At 35.3% G+C, this 14,776-nt stretch overlaps 1 pseudogene across 1 annotated transcript; it reads left to right on the top strand.

Moving 5' to 3' along the window:
• Positions 1–4,717: 4,717 nt before the first annotated feature.
• On the top strand, positions 4,718–8,486 carry LOC306654199 (annotated as a pseudogene). The gene is made up of 2 exons: positions 4,718–4,757; positions 7,793–8,486. The product of its transcript is annotated as an uncharacterized misc_RNA (transcript).
• Positions 8,487–14,776: the final 6,290 nt, after the last annotated feature.

Genomic DNA, 14,776 nt, shown 5'->3' with positions numbered 1-14,776 from the left:
GGATCACGCAGTCAGGCACTGGTGAGAATATGGCTGGAATTGTTAAGAAATTGGCAGAGATGACCGTGCTCTTACTAACAGATTTAGAGATCTTTGGTGCTAAATATATATAGAGAGAGTTTATGCCTGCTTGCAGATTTTTCTACATGGACCTTACATGATATAGAAAGATTGACTGAAGTTCTGAAAAAGGGTGTCTAATGATGTAGGCTTGAAAAGGGAGATCACAGTAATGTCAGAAGAGGCACAAAGCCCATTCTGACACTCTGTCCCTGACCCCCGCCCCCCCCCCCAACAAAACTTACTGAGGGAAAGGACTTAAACACCATGCTCCTCTGACATTAGTGAGAGAAACCCTGTGCAAGTGGTAGGGATATATGCTGGGTCCAAACTGCAGCTCCAGTACCAGTGGAGACACTGAGAAGTCCAGAGCTAAACCAGTGTCATGCAGAGACACAGTCTGCCTATGAATAAGGCTTAATAAGAACAATGGGGGATGTTCCCCTTAGAACAATTGGGAATGTTATCCTTAGAATCTATCACCAGACTAAGTTAATTTCTACCAGGTAATGAGTAAAACTTCTGGAATAGAACCAGGAGAACAGGACTTGGAGGTGGGGCTAAGGGAAGGGGAGCAACTCTTTAAGGCACATTGCAAGGAGAATATCTAAAGTTGGGGGTTTAGCAGAAATCACAAAACCATATGAGAAATTCTCCCCAACCCTAAAAACTGATTATCACTAGAGGAATTTGATAGCCATGGTGCTCTGAAGGTAATAATAACAATGAAGTAATCTGAATTAAGTTCAATTCCTGACCCTAGCAGGAGAGGCATGTCAATTATTTTTAACTCACCCCAAAATAACACACTATCTATGTCTTTATTGTCTTACATAAGACATTTGCTTCTTTCAACCAAACATTGCAAGGTTTATGACAAAGAAAGGAAAAAAATAATTTTGTCTTCCAAAAGACAAAAATAATTGAAAGAACCAGGCAGATATTTGACACTGACTGATACTGGAAATTCCTGAATAGAACATGAAAATACGCAAAATAAACATGAGAAAGGCCTTCATGAAAAAAGTGGACAGAATGTATTATCAGATGGGTCATTTTAGCATAGAAATTGAATATATAAGAAAGAACCATACAAAAATACCAGATTAAATCTGTACAAGACAAGGAGTATCTTCTCTGCACCTTTTAGCAAATTTTTTTCATTTAGCAAATATGACTTAGTACATATGATTCATTATGTTGAAGACAGGACCAAACAAAAATAAGAACATAGAACAGGGTACCAATGGTAATGGGACAATATCAAATGTTCTAACAAACTTACTTTTCAAATCTCAGAAGAAGAGAAAGATTGGGGAAAAGAAATGTTTGGGAAAATAATGGACACAGATTTTTCTTTAATTAGTGATAGTCATTAACCACTACTAACCATATGCATGTGTATAGACACAGACACAGACACAGACACACACACACACACACACACACACACGCACACCCGTAGGCCTGTCATATTTAAGTTGCTGGAATTAAATACAAATGAGAAAAACACAAAAGTAACCAGAGGGAAAAAATGACACATCACATAAAAAGAACCAAAGAAAAAAATTACAATAGAGTTCTCATTGAAATGATATAAGCCAGTGGTGGACTGGTATTTTTTTTTAGATGATATATTTATTTATTTATTTATCATATATGCATATATACTTTTTTTGTTAATTTTTTAATTTGTTCTAATTAGATGTTCATGGACTAGTAGTTTGAAGTGGAGGAAAAAAAAAACCCAAACCCTTCAAACACAGCATTCCATATCCCCACCCTTCTATAGCATTATAAGTAAAGGAGAAATGATTACTTTCCCAGACAAACATGCATGTGTGCGCACACACACACCCACACACACACAGATAATTTGTTTACTAGTATACTTGCACTATAAGGCATGCCAGGGAAATTCCTCAGGCAGAGATAGTACAATATGAACATATCCAGCAACAAGGAAGATTGCTGGATATGAAATAAATGATGAAAAGTAAAATTCTTTTTTCTTACACTTAATTATTATAAAATAACTCTCATGCAAATTAGCAAAATGTATCACAGGTATTTATAAATACAAATAAGACATATTTAAAGCTATGTTAAAGTAAAATGTCTGAGGACAATAGCACAATGCATGGAAGGAACTAATTGGTATATTCCATTGTGGGCGGCTTAGTCAGACTATCAAGAAGAATGACATTTCTAAGTAGAGATGAAATTATTAAAAATATATATACTTTAATCTCTAGGGACACCATGACACTTTTTGAAATTTAAAAATAATAACTCAGTAGTGGAGATAAATTAGAATTTTAAAAATATTTAATTAGCTCAGGAGGAGTTAATTCTGTATTATATACACTTATTTTACTTTATATGCTTATTTCAGCTTGTAGTAATAATTTTAGAAAATGGCTTATTTGTAAATGCCATTCTCCACAAATTAAAATGCCATGAGAGCTGAGGACACATATGGTTGTACATCTGATTGCATCCCAAGAGACTAGACTGAACAATAGACTCGATAAATATTTGTTGAATAAACAAATAGAATCTACCTGCCTTTGCAAGCAATTTTCTCTGTCACAGATGCCCTTAGTCCTTTTTACTGCCTGAAAATGAGTTCCTAGGTTTTTCAGACACCTTCCCTATTTCCTTAACAACTGGTTCACAAAATCCCTTTATTTAGTATTCACAGCATGTAGTTTGCTAGGTCTGCCATATCAAAATAACATAGACCAGGTGGCTCAAAGAGCAGAAATTTATTTTCTCACAGTTCTGAAGATTGGAAATCTGATATCAAGGTATTGGTGCTTTTAGTTTTTCCTTAGGCTTCCTCCCTTAGCTTGCAGATAGCTACCTTCTCCCTGTGTCTTCATGTGGTCTTTCCTTTATTCAAGAGGATCTTCCAGTGTATTCAATGACCTCTTTTTATAAGACCAATCCAACTGGATCAGGACCCACTCTGATGACCTAATTTAAATGTAATCAACGCTTTTAAGGCCCTATCTCTAAATACAGTCATATTCTATGGTATTTGCCGTTAGGATGCCAATGTATAAATTTTGGAAGAAAACAATTTAGTCCTTGATAATTTCTGTCAGTGCTTAATAAAGCAATAGTGGGGTGTGGATAGGTCCAATTATGACTAAGAAATGGGACCTGATTTAGATGAATGCACTATAGTTTCTTGATAATTAAATACTTCAATATTTGCAATGCAACAAAAATTGTGCCAATAGAGTTAAAAACTTTTGATGACATTTCAGAATATGCGAAGATATGAAAAACAATTATTGATGTCATTTTCTAATTGTTGAGCAATCAGAATTGAAAATTTTTACTTTTTACAAGTGTATCATTTAATGTTTTAATTTTGCTGATTATTTTAGCAACAGATATTGCTCAGTTTTAGAAAAAATGTTTTCAAGTGGCATTTATAAAATTAAGTACATAAGTTTTTCATGTGCTCATTTGGCATGTTTGGTGTAATTTGTAATTACTAGGTAGACAAGTATACTATCTAGAAGCAGCTGAGATCTAGTGTAATTACACATTAAGTATAATTATTATGATATAATTAGCGACAAAAAGGAGTCATAGAGGTGTAAGTCTTTTCCTTGTCATCATAAGCTAAGGTTCAAAAATATCTATGGAAAATTAGAATTGTTATGATTTTTAAAGTACATTATAGCTAATGTTTCCTTTAGTATTGGGAAGAATAATACTACGTGTTCTCTAGGACCATTGGTGAGGATATTTTCCTTCCACCCATTTTCCCAGTTCCTAAGGTACATGGACCATGATTGATGGGACTTATAAATTGTTAATGCATATGACACTCTACCTGTACAGAAGACTGAAAAGTGACATTAAGAAGTCCCAGACCTTCCCTTCTATAGGTTGTCTCTTAATTTTGTTGACTGCTCTCTTTGCCATGCAGAAGCTTCTTAGTTTGATATAATCGCACTTTCTATTTTTACTTTTGTTGCCTGTGCCTTTGGAGTCCTATCTAAAAATTTTTGCCTACACAAATGTCTTAAGGTGTTTCTTCTGTTTGTTTTTTTGTAGTAATTTCATCATTTCAAGGTTAACATCTAGGTCTTGATCCATTTTGAGTTTATTTTTGTTTATGGTGAAAGGAAGGGATCTAGTTTTATTCTTCTGCATATGTTTATTTATTTATGATAGCACCATTTACTGAAGGGACTGTCTTTTCTCTACTGCATATTCTTTGGTGCCTTAGGATAAGTACTGTGTAAAACAATATGTGATGCATTTCAAAATGACTAGAAAAGTACAAAATACCCAACATATAAAATGGTTAATGATTAAAAAGTTGCAAATGTTTGTTATCCTGATTTGATAATTACACATAATATACATGTATTAAATTGCCTATGAGGTACCCCCATAAAGATGTACAAATATATATAATTAATAAAGGAAGTCCAAGATGTGAGGGTGACTCAGGGAGATTAAAAAAATAAAATGAAATCTAAAATTTAAAAAAATGAGATGAGATATACCCAAAATATTTGGAATATACCTTGTTGGAGCTTTAAGATGCACACATACAGTATTCACAGAATTAAATCTATAATTTAATGTAATTATATAATATGTACTTAAATAGAATTAGAGAGCTAATATGGATAGATATGCTGATAAAGGAACCGATGAACCAGAAAGTATGTGTGAGATTATTACACAGATAAAGAGAAGGAAAATGATGAGAAAGAAAGAAAACTAATAGATATGAAGAAAAATAATGAAACAGGAAATTTACTAGAGGAGGATGGAAAGGAAGGTAAACAGATAATATTTAGAGAAATGGCAGTCAAAAGAAATAGGATAATTTGCTACTTCTATGCAGACTATTTGGAACCATATCTTATATCATACATAGCATCAATTCTCAGTGTACGAAAAATTTTAATGAGAAAAAGCAAACTTCTAAATATTTAGAAGAAAATATACAGGACTATATGTAAGACTTCCTGTTGGAAAATATTTCTTTGCCAAAAATAACTTTTAAATAAGATGATAAAATACAGTAGACAAAGAAAATGATTGTCAAAATCTACAACATTAAAAATTAATAACATCTATTCAGCAAAGACTAAGTAGATGAAAAATAAATCATAGCCTATAAAATATTGTCACATAAATAGACAAAACAATGGAAGATTGTTATACAAAATATATAAAGGATTTCCACAAATGGACTTGAAATAAACTAATGAAATATTCAATGGAAAAATGGGCAAGACATGAAGAGGAAATGTAAATGAACTAGAATTATATAATAAAATGCATCCCTTATAATTTCAAGCTGTCACTTTAAAACCCATGAACTATTTAATTCTAGATTACTTTTACTCTCTTTACATAATTCATTGTTATTTTGTTTCTTCTTTTGATATATTCAGGTTATTCTGCTCCTTACAACAGTACATAACCATGTAACACAAATTCAAGGGTTGTAAGCAGTTGAACATCTTCTACTTATTTCTCCCATTCATTCACAGAAGGATTCAATGGAACTTATAAAACTATTTCATTTAAAAGATATGTAGTAAATAGTATGCACTACAATATTTGACAATAAGAGAGGACAATTCAACTGTAAGAGAGGAAGACACACTTTTTTATGACTTGATAGTTATCTTTGTCCTTTAAACTGAGAAGAATAAATTAATATTAACATTGACATGAAGATTTTTTCTTTTCTTTTTGTTTTTTTTTGTGGTGCTGGGGATCAAACAAACCCAGGGTCTCGTGCTTGCAAGGCAAGCACTCTACCAACTGAGCTATCTCCCCAGCCCATGAAGAGGATATTGAAACAAATAAGAAAAAAAAGAAGATAAATACATTACTCTAATTTTACCATTGCCAAATTCTGTTGACCAAAACAATACAAGTTCAAATGTGTCAAAAGGTAACATTATAATTAGTATTCCTATCTGTTCCTCACAACTCTTTAGCAGCAGCTGCTTGTTTTAACAGTTGTATTTGTAATGCAGTCTGTGCCGTGACAGACACTAACCAAAGTAAATCAGCAAAATGATTCTCTCTTCTTTTCCAACCTCAGGCTCTGGGCAATCAAAGAAACTATGAACATCTGTCTAGAATCTGATTGCTACGTTCACTGATTCAATGCACCCAAATAAGCAACAATTAGTCTGTTCAGCATGTGTCAAAAGACCCGTCAAGTTAATTCAAATTAAGACAGAATAAATTGAATCCAGTTGGCTTATGCATATTTGTATGCAAAATTTAAACAAGCATCAACTGAGCTATGTTATCTTTTACTGAAAAGCAAAACAAGAAAATATTTTTACATAATTCCAGAAATAATCATTACTCATCATAATTGTACTTACATCATTGTCCAGATACATTTCTTTGGGGCCAAAGATTTTTCTAGTGAAATTAAGTGGACCTTTGTAGTGCATTAGGTTTAAATAATGTAATTCTTCTTATGCTCATTTATCTCATTTCCATTACTTAGCTAGAGGTACACAAACAGATTTCAGACCTTGAGATATATGAATTCCCATAAATTATACTTTCAAAGATGAACCCTCTTCAAGTCAACATCTGGTATCTGTTTCTTAAAGTTTTAAGTGAATGACTTAAGTGATCAGGTGACAGATTTCCATCCCACTTATTGGATAGCAATAAGTACCTTTAAATTAAATCAGAGAATCTAAATATTCTGAGAATTAGTAATACTTTGAGAAATCTGACAGGATTTCAGAAGAAGCTAGAATAATTACAATGGCATTCGTCAGTTTCTGTCCCATTTTCAACTGTCACAACTAAACAGTGCCCAGTGTTCAATCTCTATTGAAATTTGTTTGAAGTTACCTAGAAAGTCACCAAATGTACTATACACTATCAAGTTTCTAAGAAGCTCCATAGCGATGCTGTATCTCTAAGTAGCACACCAGGTGATACATAACTGAGGGGAAAAAATACAGAATCAGTTTACCAAGCTCTTCAATGTTTACTCTTATTCAGTCACAGTGTCCCACTTAGGATACTTCATAATGGGAGAAGGATAAGGAGACTCTGAGAATCTGTGGTTCTGACAGAATTTGGCAATAGAAACAAGAAAAGAAGAGGGAAAAATAAAAGCCTAAAATTTTAGGAAATACAAAACAATATGGCCTCTACTATAGTAGAGAGGAGGTTCAAAATGACCACTGACAAATATCTACCAGGATATGGGCAGGTTTGGGGATGTGAGAATATTTGCCTGAATGTTAGAGCAGGATAAGTTCTGGTAGCTGTCCTCATTACAAAAATAGAAGAATCTGGTCCCATGTAGACCTAGAGATATCCCTCCCCTTTCCTTCACCTAAGTGGAATAAACACTAGGTAACAGGAGAAAACACTGGGTTGGAGAAAAGCATTGTCTGACAGGACATTGTACAAATTGTACTAAATTATGTCTATATAAATAAAAATTAAATCCATACTAATTATACTAAAATATGAATATATTAATTACATATATAATATACTATTAATTTTTATTTTATATGATTTATTACACATACACTTTTGCTACAAATTTTAGCTGCTATTCTTAGCAATAACATATAAGAAGCTGTGAGAAGTGGATGAAACACAGAGAGGAGGAGGCAGATGTCAGAAATCAAGAATCAGGTGGGGTGGGCTCACCACAGTTGTGATCACCACCACTGAGACCATGAAGTGCAAGATCCAGAAGATGATGCGGAAGAGAAGACTCAGTGCCTCCAGTGGGAAGTTGAGGGGGAAAGGCAGGCCTGGGAAAAGCTTGAAGCTGAGGTGGCCTCCTTGAACCAACAACTGGTTGAAGAGGAGCTGGCTACTGTCCTGCAAAAGCCAGAGGAGGAGGAGGAAGAGCTGCTGATGAGAATCAGAGGTATGAAGGTTATTGAAAACCCAACCCTAAAACATGAAGTAAAGATGGAACTCCAGGAAGTCCCACTCAGAGAAGCTAAGCACATAGCAGAAGAAGCAGATAGGAAGTATGCAAAGTGACTCATCATTTTCTGCTTATTGAAGGAGATTTGGAACACAAGGAGGAAATGAGCTGTGCTGGCAGGGTCTGGCTGTTGAGAGATGGATGAGCAGATGGAAGAGAACCTGAACTGTCTGAGTGCTTCTGAAGAGAAGTACCCTGAAAAAGAAGACAAATATGACAGAGATCAAGATTTGTACTGATAAACTCAAGGCAGAGACCTGTACTGAGTTTGCTGAGACAGGTGACCAAACGGGAATAGACAATGGATGATTTGGAAGGTGAGCTGAAATGCACCGTAGAGGAGCATCTCTGTACTCAAAGGATGCTGGACCAGACTCTGCTTGACCTGAATGAGATGCAGAGCTCCCTGGTCCTTTCCTGCTGCTGCTCCATCCTCTGACCCTGACTTGCCTGAGGCCAGCCAGCCTGAAGCTGAGGGCTGATTTTTTATTGTAAGCCTGCTTTTTCCTTTCGACACCTCCTCTATCCCCACCTCTCCTTGGATTTTTCACCAAAATGCCTCTGTCTTTGTCCCAGAGATTCCAGTTGGGCTAGGGGCTGAGCAGCTTTGGAACAACATTTAAAAGAATGTCAGCCCAATTTGCAGTGTCTTTAAAAGCATGTTGTGATATACACGCTTTGCAATTAGTTTTTTGTTGTGGTAACTACCTTTTGTAAAACATTTCAAATAATTCAACAGCTCTGAATCTGCAACCTAATTCCCTTCTCGATTTTGGAAGGTATATTAGTCAGGGTTTTCTAAAGGAATAGAATCAACAGGAAGTGTGATTATGAAAGGGGATTTATTAGATTGACTTACAGGGCGAGAAACTGGGTAGTTCACAATGACAGTCTGCAGGCTAGAGAGCTGGAAGAATGAGTAGCTGTGCAGTCCAAGAGACAGAAGACCCAGAACAAGAAGGATCAACAGTGCTACCCTAATTCGAGATCAAGGCTTCTGGAAACTACCTGGAGAATCATTGCCAGAGTCCACTTTGGAAGAGTGAAGAAGCAAAAGTCAGATATCCTCAGAGGATGGATGCAGTGATCAAGAACCAGTTGAAGAAGAGTGGAGCTTGCATCTGCATCTGCTTCCTTGTTCTTCCAACTTTTATTCCATCCTGTTGGGGTGCTGCCCATGCTTAGGGAGGGGCTCCACTCAGTTCACTATCCCACATTCCAATCATTCCTAGACACGCCCTCATTGACACACCAAGAAGTCTCTTAATCATTGGCATCTCTTAACCCAATCAAGTTGACAATTCAAATTAACCATTACAGAAGGTAACTTTTCAGCCTAATCCATATTACCCTCTGCAAAGAGAAAGAAAAGAGGTATAGGCCTGTCCTACTGAGAGCTACACAGAACCCAGAAAGACTCTGTGATGGTAAACCTCATTGATCTGTACAAAGTAGCAACCAACTAAGACAAAACCAGAAAAATGATCCTAAGAGGAGTTAAGAGGAGTTGGCCAAAAAACAAAGATGGTGCTACTTAGGTGTTTTGTGTGTGTATGTGTTTAAGATATCTTTGCACAATTTAATTTTTAGTTTTATTTTTTTCATCAGAAATGGTCAAATGAAGATGGTGAGATCTTTGAGACTTTTTGCTTTAGTCCTGCTGTGGATTGAGCCTAGTGCCTCATCTATACTCGGCAAGCATTCTACCACTGAGCCATATCCTCAACCCTTAGACCCAAGTTTTTGCCCCATCTCAAACTGCTTCTTGACTGTTCACAGAATGAATCAGGGGACTCTTAATCTTGACCACTTCATTGCTGTCCTGTTTTCTTGAAAGAAAGAAGATAATATTTTTGCCACTGGTTTAGTCATACAAAATTCATCTCATTACCCTTTTCTGGATCTGAAGCTGCTGTCCCTAAAAGGGCCATCTCATTGTGCTTTGTTTCAGTCAGTGCTGGAAAAGTTTTGAATAACTTATGTACAAAACTTTTAAAGTTTTATATTATTTTGAAACTTGAATTCTTTGGGGTTGAGGGGTACCTGATTACCTCGTCTACCCTCTGGGACTGGTAGTGTGCTGATCTATCAAAGTTTCTTTCCCTACCCAATTTCCACTATTAGGTTAGGTTTCTATGAGGTCTATTAGGTATGAATACTGCAGCTTATTGGACTAAAATGTGGTCTTTAGATGGGAAATAAGAGAAACCAATAGTTAACACTGTTTTCACACTGAATATTATATTAACAGGTGTCTTTTTGAAATAAAGAACCAGTCCCTCAAAAAAAAAAAAAAAAAAAAAAAAGAAAAAGAAAGGAACTAAGGAAGAAAAAGACAGTAAAAGAAGCAATAATTAACATAAAGCTCAAAAGGTTAAGAAATGCTGACAGAGACTTTCTGCTAGAAGTTGATAATCGTTGGGAATATTTCCAGTAGCTATTCCCTAGAGCAGAACTTTGTCTTTAAAGAGTCCTGATGCAGCAGATGAGGTATCTGGTGGTAATGGGATAGAGGAAAAGTCCAATTTGTGTCAAGTTTTCTGACACTGTGTACATGGGTGTGTGTTTGTGTAGGTGTGCACACACACACATATACATAATTGGGTGTGTACGTGAAGCCTTAAACATAAGACTATTGAAATCTAGTTATACTGGAACCTATTAAATAATCAGATTCAGGTCAAAAGTTCTGTAGTCATTACCTATTTTCAAGTCACATTGATCCATCTTCTATTTTTTCTCATTTTTTTCCATTGGTGCATTGTAGGTGTACGTAAGAAGGCTGTGGAATGTCATGAACTTGCCCACGAAGATGCTGTTAGACTTCTGAGACAAGAATCATATAATCCATTCCTTTTCATTAAAATCATGTCCTTTTGAACGATTTTAGTGCTTAGCAGGTATGAGAATGGACACACATAGTTGTTTAGTCAGCTGTTTCACTGCTGTGACCAAAAGACCTGATGAGAACCTGAGTAGGAAAAATTTATTTTGGGTCTCATGGTTTCAGAGGTCTCAATCCATAGATAGTCAGCCCCATTCCTCATGTCTCAAGGCAAGGCAAAACACCACGGTGAAAGAGTGTGGCAGAGGAAAACAGGTCAGGATATGGACACCAAGAAGCATAGAGACAGAGCTCCACTCTTCAGGAACAAACTATAAACCCCAAAGGTACACCCCCAATGACCCACCTTCTGCAGTCACACCCTATCTTCCTACAGTTACTACCCAGTTAATCCTTATCAGAGGATTAATTCACTGATTAGGTTAAGGCTCTCATAAGCCAATCACTTCATTCTAAACTTTCTTGCATTATCTCATACAAGAGCTTTGGAGAGACCCCTAACATCTTAATCATAACAATAGTTCTAATCTATGTGTGGTTCACTTTACTTGGGTACTATTTTGATCCTAAGGAGTAGGATCCAGGAGTCAGAATATGGGTTCATAGAAAAGTTTCACAAAGACATTTACTTTTGAATCCCATTTGAAAATCACATTCAAAAGGCTACCCTTGCTCTTTTGAAAGAAACTGTGCCAAAACAGATCCAATTCCAATGATGGGGGATGGGTTGTGGGGGTTGAGCGTTCCTTAGCTATCCCAGGGTCTCTGCTGAGAAATGAGTCTGCTCATGGATAATTCCTCCAAACTGATACCTAGAGGATACTTGTCCTGATGTTCTTCTCACATTCAAACTTGCTGCCTCAGAAATATTTAGAAGTTTTGGAGATACTGTGCTGAGGTAAGGGAATCAGACGGAAGGAGGCAAACTTATATGCCTGTTTCTTATTTTGCTATGTTTCATTTGAAAGGCATAGGGCCCTGCCTTAATAGCAAGAATGACAGAAGTGAGCACCCCTGTGAACGACAAGGAGAAAGTACAACTGAGAGGTTGAAGTTTGCCCCATCTGAACTCAGAGGCAAATAGAGCCATTCTGAAACACCTCGTCTCCAGGAGGTAGGTAGAAATACTAAGATTAATACATCCTCTCTCATCTGTAAACCAGACCGAATTTTCTATTCCTTTGAGCTATTCTGGGAACTCAGGGTGGCATAAGAATAAATAAGTTAAGAGACATCTATTTTATCTAAATTGGCTATTTTAAAGCAAACCACGAGGATACTTACTCTCTTTGAAATCTCTTGTCTCTCAGTCATTGTTATATCTGTGAGAATTCCTATTTCTATATTTACTTCTCAATTTGAATTTAAAAATAATAACACATCTATATACATACCATTGTAGAAGTATTAGATATATACATACTAATATAGCAATGTTGTTTGTCCAACATTTCAAGTCTTCTGAGCTTTGTAAACATGTCTTCAAAGATATTAGCTATCGCGATATTGTCAGCAGCAGCTATGACATTCTTGGCAAAAAGGTATGTATGTTAAAAGAGTTTGAACAACTCTGTGTTAAAGAGTTTTATGTCACAGACTAAGAATCTTCCTCTAAATTTAGACAAAAACTCTAGGAACACTTCTATATCCTTATTTTTAATAAACTATAAACTATATATTTGTACCTTTCTTTATCTTGACCACTTGAATCAGAAAACCTCTCTGTGGGAAACAACTGCTTGGCCTGAGAAAGACCACTCCCTTGCCCATTAATAATGCCCTGTGTTCCATCAGGGACTGATCCTTCTTCATTTCTTGTGGCACTTATGACTGTTAATCCAGGTCTTTCTCCAACCATTCCCTATAATCCAAGGTGTAATTATGCTCTTCCAGGATTATGACTTAATTTAAAATTTAAAACTAACTTCGGTTTATGAAAATAATACAGAAAAATCATGAACTCTCTTCATCCAGATTTACAAGGGAAGCACATTCCTTTTAGCATGTATCCTCTCTCTATATATAGATAACTTCTTTTCATTCCAGTATAAGTTGTAAACATGTTTATCTTTACATGCTTCCGTGTGATTTCCTAAAAACAAGGACATTGTCTTATATAACTCTGACACAAGTATAAACAATCAGCCAATGAACAGTGATATAATATTATTATGTAATCTGTAGACCTGATTAAAATATCAGCAATTATTCTAGGCTCCAATTCAGGATCACATGTTGTTTTAGTTGTCTTGCCTCTTTAGTCTCCTTTCCTCTGGATTAATTCTTTTACATTCTCTTTGAACTTAAATTTTTGGACAATTATTTTTCATACTACCCTGTAATTTGAATCTGGATGATTTTCTTTGTAATTAGATTTGGATACTAAATATTTTCCAGGAAGACTGTGGAATGATTCAGTTTTCTTTTAATTACATGTCAGAAGAAGCATTGTATTGATTTGTTCCAACACTGATAATTCTAAATGTGACAACTTTGTAAACTTGGTATCTTCTCTCTGCCTACAGTGTAAAATTATTATTTTTCTTTTCATAAATTAATATCTTGTTGGGACATACATGAAAACTATGCACATTTTTTTTTTCATTATACTCTGTCTGCTAATATTAGCATCCAGAGACATGGGTTGGGGGAATTAGCTCAGGGATAGACTGCCGGCCTAGCACAGGTAAGACCCTGGGTTTCATCCTCAGCAAGCACCCCCCTCCCCCCCAAAAAAAAGCAAGGAAATAAGAAGAACACACACACACACACACACACACACACACACACACACACACAAATCAAGAGCATTCATAGATAATTCTTGTCCAAGCAACTAATACTTTCATGATTTACAAATGACAATTTTTCTATTTTGTGTATACTTTCTACAATTATTCCTTATCCCTATTTATTTTTACACCAAGAAAAACTAATACACACTCCATTTTTTCTATGGATTATAGTACATCATTATATTACTTTTTGCTTATATTTCCCAGACTAAACCAGTGGGATTTTCTTCAACACAGTTTTTGTGTCCTATGCACATGCTCCAATCTTTTTGAGCACTTCCTTACCTCCTGTTGCAGGATCAGCTTGTACTTTTGTCTCCTACCCTTCCTACCCTTGGAACTGCCCATTTCTTTTTCCTTTTACTGAAAGGGATACAAGATATCTGAATTTAAATTCACATGATCCCTCTAATTCATATGAAAGTGAACAACATTTATTCTAGTCTTTTCTCTTCCATTTCTATATTTACAATGCTGACTGAAAACAAGAAATCTGGCTTTCGAATCCAAAAAGTACTTATTTTCTTTATTCTAGAATACATGTAAAAAATAGCTTCATAATATTTAGTCCATCCCCAGAACTGTACATAATAAAGGCCACATTCAGTTAACTCACATTTAGAAATTGCATTTAAAAAAACTAACCCAATAGATCATATTAAATTTAGTCTGACTCATCTTTCCTAATAAGATACCTCATCTAAAGAGATTCTAAATGCCGTTGTATTCTTTCTAATTTTCTTTAAGTTTTTTATAGTGTAATCTTTGTGTCTTAGCTGTATGAATGCACCTTGTTTTTCTACCCTTACAGCAATCTAGTTAAACTTCTAAATTTTTACTTCTCTAAGGAACATAAATGTTTCTTGACTGGTTCTTCATGAGTTTAAAATCCATTATATGCAGAAGAGAAATGAGTTATGCAATAATATCTTCCTACAATAGTTATCTTCAGAGCAACCTTTGAAAAAAAGTCTGCAAAATAATTTCCCATATCTGCCCAGTATATAAGATCTCTCCAGCAACAAAAAATTTTAAATTATTACCATTAGCCATTATAATAGAATGTGATATTACATATTTCCAAAATAC

The sequence above is a fragment of the Sciurus vulgaris genome, assembly GCF_902686455.1.
Source record: "Sciurus vulgaris genome assembly, chromosome: 1".
NCBI classification, from domain to species: domain Eukaryota; kingdom Metazoa; phylum Chordata; class Mammalia; order Rodentia; family Sciuridae; genus Sciurus; species Sciurus vulgaris.
Note: the sequence above shows the minus strand (reverse complement) of the source record. Positions and strands in the feature narration are given on the sequence as shown.